Below are 6,000 nucleotides of genomic sequence, written 5' to 3' on the forward strand. Positions count from 1 at the left end.
TTTTCAAAGGCTAATATCTGGCGATTCAGATTTCACTTCTGACACAGTAGTAGTCCTGTAAGAAATTGCTTATAGAAGGAACACAAATTCACATTACAATTAACCTTTTTATTTCCATTTACTTTGATATGAGCTCATAATTTTAATTTGTAAAAACATTAGGCTGGATCCCAAAATATAATGAGTTAGAACATTTTACAAGGTAAATGGAGGCTTTGTTTGTTTTTAATTTGCAGCAAACCTACTCTTCTGAGATTAACTGTCATGCTAGAATAGTTGCTTTGAGATTGTCAGTCCCCCTTCAAAAAACAAAAAAAATCCCAACCTTACATTTCTCAAAAAAGATACTTAACTTTTAGTAGTAGAAAATCAGCAGTAACTTAAGCTTAAGGCGTCAATTTATCTTCACATAAAATTCTAATTTTATTTTTCTGCATTAGAAAAACAAAATGTGTCAGAATTATGGGCATGGGGAAAACAATTTTCTGCAAGCTTAATACTTCTAAAAATTTTTCCAGACACAAAGGACTACACTGCATGTTTAAAACAGAAAAAAAAAAATGAAGATAAATTGCAAATTATGAGGAAAAAGAAAGGGATAAAGCATACTGTTAATTACAAATTATAAAGGTATAACTTGTGCCCACAGATCAGTTGTAAGATGTGGCAGTCAATAGACAACAAGGCATAATTCAGTGAAAATTAAAGCGTTTAACAGTAAAACACAAAACTGAAATGACCTTAAACATTATCTGCTAACAATTATCTCACGCAGAATGAAACAAACTTGCTGTAATGCAAAAATCACTAAAGGAATAATTCTAAAGATTAAAAACAAAATGAGAGCTCAAGAAAAGCGGAAAAAAAATGAAAACCAACCAACCAACCCCAAGCTTTTACGCTTCTTATCATTTCTATATCACTTATTTATGTATCTGTAAGGGGTTTCTGTTCTTAAAGGTCAATTGGAAATTTATGTCTATTGTCAATTTATTCTCATTTTCTTAAATATAGAACTCTCCAAGATGAGTTATACACACATGCCTTATAACACCAAGAGAAGATCTTCTTCTTGGTAGATGGTTTGTCCTTCTTGACTGGTACTGCTAGGAAAAGGTTGCTCCAGTCTTATTAAGTAATTAGTTTGCTAGTTTTTATATAATTGCTGATTGTGGTTGTGCTGTGCTATGTTGTGTTTGTGTTGTGTTGATTTCTGAGAAGGTTGTGAAAGGATAACAGTACAGTAGCATAAGTTATTGAGTTATTGTATATTATCTTTGAATGACAAAATATAACATAGACTAATAAACTTTCTTCTGTAGAAGGTTTTTTTTTTTTGTTTTTTTTTTTTAATTAAACTTCCAGGGCAGGTGAGGCAGTCAGGTCTGAGAGACTAGGCAAACAGAACATGGGGAAAAATATGAAGTCATGTCTGAGAGACTAGGCAAATGGAACATGGGGAAAAATAAGATACTGCAGTAGCCAAGACAATCTCCAAATATATGTTTGCTCAGTATTTATTATATCAACACCTTGAACTTAAAGTGTACTATTAAGAAGGAAAATAACATTCTACTGACCTATGACCTGTTTTTCACAGTTTATTAACAATTAATATTTCAAAACTCACTACAAGAGATGTTTGTTTTAAGAGTAATTACATTTTACATATTATTTTCTCTCAGCAATAATCCAATTTCTTGTCTGTGCTAAAAAATAATGGTAAAGGAGCAAATCCAACTAAGAAACTAATTGTAAATAAATAGTATTTTTCCTATATAATATCGTCACATTTATTCAATAGAATGTGTTTTAATTAATTTGTTAGTTTCTACTAGCCACGTCTCAGTCAAGGGAGCTTCAGAAATTATGAGGAAATCCTAACTGCTTTTTCATTACGGGATGGCTAATTTAGAGTGGTGATCATTTAAACAATATTAAATTATCCATGGTAACAGTAACAAATTTTACCTGTGGCAGTCTTAAAAGAGTGATGGTATATCTTGTTTTCGAATGGAAGCTGTTTTACTTTCATCTAGGACATAATCAGATTGGCTGTCTGCCTACAGGTGGTCAATATCAGTCAAATGACATTTTAAGAGGTTGTTTGGCATTATAAAAACCTTAAAAAGGAAACTATACTTATTAGAGCACTCTGAAAGTGGAGTTCTCTGCTGTTGTGTCTTACATGAAAAGAGGAAAAGAAAATCTAGGAACAAAGGAAGAATAACATGAAATAAAAGTCTGGCCTCAAATCTATCAGAGCATGAGTGTACATAACACAGTAGCAGTGCAGTATTGATGTCAAGCTCTTAAGAGACACTTTTTTCTAATAAATCCATAGAAACCCATGGACATTCTCAATTCTTCCAGCAGTTCCTGAAAGCTGTGGATCTCATAGGTTGAGCTCTACGTTATGACTCCATAACCGTGGGAATTCATCCCAAACATACACCCTATCAATCCAGTTTGTTTGTCCAGCTTTGTCCAGGCACATGAAAAACTGTCTATAGGAAGTGTGACAGAGAGATCCATACACAGGCTCTCCTTTAATAGCCCAATAAAAATTAAAAAAAAAAAAAAAAGGATTTTCCCTCTTCCCTCCTAAATCTAACCTTATAGAAGAAAACTCAATCTACTTAGTGAAGTAAGCAGCAGGCAGCTTAGAACAATAATTCTTATTTGTTTCTAGAGAAATTAAGTATTTTATAATATGTAGCCTTTAATTAATTTGATTACTCTGAGGTATCACTGAACAACAATCAGTATTATAAAAGGGATTGAAGGAATAAAAAAATTGGCTTGGAGACAAATGTGCATACTTCAGTAACAGAAATCTGGTTAAGCATGAATTCATACATTTGCTGAAAAGATTAAAGAGAAATAAATGTTTGCTACCAACGCTGCAGCATGAATCATTCCCTTGAACTTTGCCTGTCTCTTTTTCATAAGTTAAGAAATGTTCTATTCATCTTATGCAAGGGAAAATTTGAAGAGCCTTCATTTATTAATTGAGTCTCTCCAAAAATCTCATTCTCCTACTGCTGATTTCTCATCTCAGAATGGAAGTGAACATCACAATACTCTCATTTTCATTGCCATGTTTTACTATTATAATTCAATGTGCTCAGAGCAGTTCCAGACAGTCCAGGCTTACAGAAATATTCTAAGTGCACAGCTAAGCATTTCTTACATTGACTTACAATGTTAAATACTGCATGAAAATACATTTGATTAAATAAATCTTTAAATATTTTTTGGTGCAAATATTTAGTGATCTACTATTGAAGCTGTGAGCCAAAGAAGCTTATCACTAATTCCTGAAAGACTTAACGCTTATCCTATGGATCTACTTTATACAGGATGAAAATCACTTACATAAAAGTACAGAATCAAAGCACATAAAATTTAATAGACATCACTGCTCATTTGCAATTCTTGGATTGAGTCAGAGTTCCTTCTGAAGGGGAGAAACTACTTGTGAAAGAACTTCATGTTAAAGACATCAATTAGAACTGCATTAATACAATTCCCTTTGACTTTTTTTCAGATTTAGACTAAGATTTAAGTTGGAACTGCATCAATAAAAGTGAGAAACTTCCAAAACAGGAAACTACCTGGGTTAACGTGTACTTGAGTTCTGTAAAACAGAAGTTCTGTAAAACAATTATGATTGCTGACTTTTCTTGATGTCAAACCTACAAATGTTGGTCACCTTCAGAGTTTCTTTAGAGCTTCTTCAGAGAGCTTATGTCTTAAATCAAATGTGCTTGCTACAAACAAATATACTAACCCATACCTTGAAAATCATTCACAGAGGAGACTGTGCTGGAAACAGAATTATTTAACAAATCAATAGTACTTCTTTTTACTTTGTGTTTTTTAGTACTCCAACAATTAAGATTTCCATATTAACCATCTGCAAATTCAGCCGTGACTCAAAAACAGAACATTCTGTCTCATGAGTTCATTTGACTCACCATGTGAAGCAAAATGTGTTTACTTAAGAATAACTGCGCTTTAGGACAAACTGTTTAACATAGGATGATGGCAGCTAACACAAAGGGCACAAAAAGAGCTTCAAGCAAGATATACCAAGAAGTGTGAGGAAGACAGGAGTTTGTACAAATCTACATGAAATATTATTTTTATCTTTTACACTCCAAGAGTTAAAAATGCTTTTCATGGTTTAGATCTCTGTGTACTGAATACAGGCTTTCTCACAACTGTAGCCCCTCTCCAACCTCTGCCTAAAATCTACTTACTAAGTCACTATTTCATAACCTTTCTCTAGAGGATGAAACATAAATGTTTACTTTGTCATATTCGCCCTAACTGTAAACAGCAATAGTTGAGACATTTTCATTAGAAGTGTCCAACTCACCTTAATCAGCTCGTAACTGAACACAGCAATGCATGAGAAGTTACACTTCTAACAAATGAAGATACCAGTATTGAAATTAAAGTTTATCCCCTGCATGGACTCACATGCAAGTCTCTACACAGAGACAAGGTCCTTTAAACTTGCAACAAAATAACTCCTGCTAAACTCCAGTGCTCATGAAGGAATATGGCAAAGGAGCAAAACCAAACAAGCAACAGAAGTATTGAAGAATTAAAAGATTTTCAAAGATTTTCAGAGTATTTCCAAGTCCAACCATAAAATTGCAGGATATTTTTCTCTATATATACATTAGTACAATAAAAATTTACAAGACAAAAAACCTTGAATACTATTCCACAAAATGCATGGACCACTCAGAAACCTCAAGCTCCAAATCCTAAAAACTTTAAATTCCTTCCTCTTCAGTGATGCCACACAAGAGAGCAGCTAAAAGATTCCTCTGATCCTAGCTTCTTATGTTGATTTCTCACATTTAGGCATCAGGTCTAAGACTAAGATATTCACCTCATCATATCAACAGGAAAACACTCTGAAGGGCTAAACTTTAACTCATTATTTCCCTAATGAAATACTGAAATTCTGTACTAATTTAATTTTATGTTTTAATAGATTCTGTTAAACACCAGCTTGTTTATGCATGCCTTGGAAATACACACGGACTAATCCTGAAAAACATAGATCTGTAAGATTTATTTTCAGTTTAGGATTCTTCAGTATCATCCAATATGCTTTTCTCAACACTTATTTAAGAAATTCAACTGAAGATCTTCCTTGGTTTCTAAAGGCTTTAGTAGGATCACGCACTTTTACACATACGTATTTTCTGTTAGCCAAATTAATTGAGTTTCATCATTTCTTAAGAAAATAAAACTGTCTTATCAATGCACTAGTCCAGTTCTACAGCACCTGGTTTGAAGCTACACAGATGCTGTCTTGAGGAGCAGCATAATTTGATTTCAACTATGGATGAGCTCTCACACCAAAAGAATCTCCAAACATTATGTGTTTTTCTGATGTCTGGTTCGCTGATTTCTGTTTTGAGTTGGAGGGGTTTTTTATACATACGTATTTTTCTTTCTTTCTCAGAGTTGTAATTAATAGCACAATTGTTAAGATGAGACGTAACGTTTGTTTTTCACTCCGTATATAGGATTCTAGAGGGAGGGATGAAAAAAATTCTTCGGCTTTTCTAAGATATTTAAAACTTCTAATCTAATGCAGTCAATCCCGACCCAGAAATTTATATCTGAAAATCCATCTCTACTGAACAATGGGCTGAACCCTCCATTTTTTTTTATGTTGCTGCCACAGCAGTCAATCACTCAAATTTGTACAGTCTACATTGCCTTGTACAGTACAGCTTACAATGTTATTCTTTGACAGATGTAAACAGTGCTTCCAATAATCATAGCATCAGCTACGTACACTTGTTTGCAGGGTAGAGTTAAGGGAAACTTGTGCACAGTCATCTCTATTCCACTCTCAACTATCCTAATTTCTATTATGAATGAACATCCAGTCTTAAGCTAATTTTTTCAATCAGATCAAGGGATCCTTTTGTGAGTGGCCTATGAACAACTTTAAAAATTTCCCAT

Source organism: Lagopus muta, chromosome 5 (assembly GCF_023343835.1).
Source record: "Lagopus muta isolate bLagMut1 chromosome 5, bLagMut1 primary, whole genome shotgun sequence".
Classification (NCBI taxonomy): Eukaryota; Metazoa; Chordata; class Aves; order Galliformes; family Phasianidae; genus Lagopus; species Lagopus muta.